Source organism: Sinocyclocheilus rhinocerous, unplaced genomic scaffold (genome assembly GCF_001515625.1).
Source record: "Sinocyclocheilus rhinocerous isolate Xijiao unplaced genomic scaffold, SAMN03320098_v1.1 scaffold1908, whole genome shotgun sequence".
NCBI classification, from domain to species: domain Eukaryota; kingdom Metazoa; phylum Chordata; class Actinopteri; order Cypriniformes; family Cyprinidae; genus Sinocyclocheilus; species Sinocyclocheilus rhinocerous.
In genome coordinates, this window is record NW_015630984.1 from 434,095 (window position 1) to 435,025 (window position 931).

General features: G+C 26.9%; 1 protein-coding gene across 1 annotated transcript in view; it reads left to right on the plus strand.

The window, feature by feature from the left end:
• bccip (BRCA2 and CDKN1A interacting protein) overlaps nt 1-931 on the plus strand; it is a 9,550-nt gene that overhangs the window by 6,928 nt on the left and 1,691 nt on the right. The window lies entirely within an intron of this gene.

Consider the following 931-nt stretch of genomic DNA (forward strand, 5'->3'; position numbering starts at 1 on the left):
TTAAAAAATGTTATATATTTATATATATATATATACACACACACATATTTATATAATATCTTTATTGCAATGTAATTTTAAAGTTTTAGTGATTTTATTGTGTTTTGTCAATTTTATTTTATTTTTTTGGAACTAGCTGAAATCTTAGTGCTGTAAAATTGATTATTTGCATCCAAAATAAGAGTTTGTATTTACATAATATGTGTGTGTGTGTGTGTGTGTACTGCGTATATTTATATCTATATATAAATACACATACATACAAGAAATATATGCAATATATATTTATATATATACACAATACACACATATATATTCATATTTATATATAAATATATATTGCATATATTTCTTGTATGTATGTGTATTTATATATAGATATAAATATACGCAGTACACACACACACACACACACATATTATGTAAATACAAACTCTTATTTTGGATGCAAATAATCAATTTTACAGCACTAGATAACATATTAAGTTAATGTTTGTGTTTCAAGTAAATTCTTTTATGGTTTTAGTTTTATTTAACTATAATAACCCTGCTTTGACTAATGAATGTGTTACTTTCCCAGTTGTTTACTTAAAAAAAAAAAAAAAAAAAATTCACAGTGTTTACCGGTTTGGTTAAACTCAGCTTACCAGTCGTGTTTCACTGAAATGTCCATTTTAAGTTTAAAATAAGCATATAAGTTATAGGCCTATGTATTTGTTCAGGTTCAAAACAATTGCATTCATAAAGGCCTTATAGTCTATTTAATCATATTATACAGTACTGTGCAACATTTTTAGACCACTAGTTTTTTCACCAGCTAATAAATGGTTTTAAGTCAGTTATTTCTATCAGGCTGATTCGGGAAAGTGGTCTTACGATGACGTACCGATGAAACCGTACCGCACAGTGATGGTGATCCCGGTGATCCCGG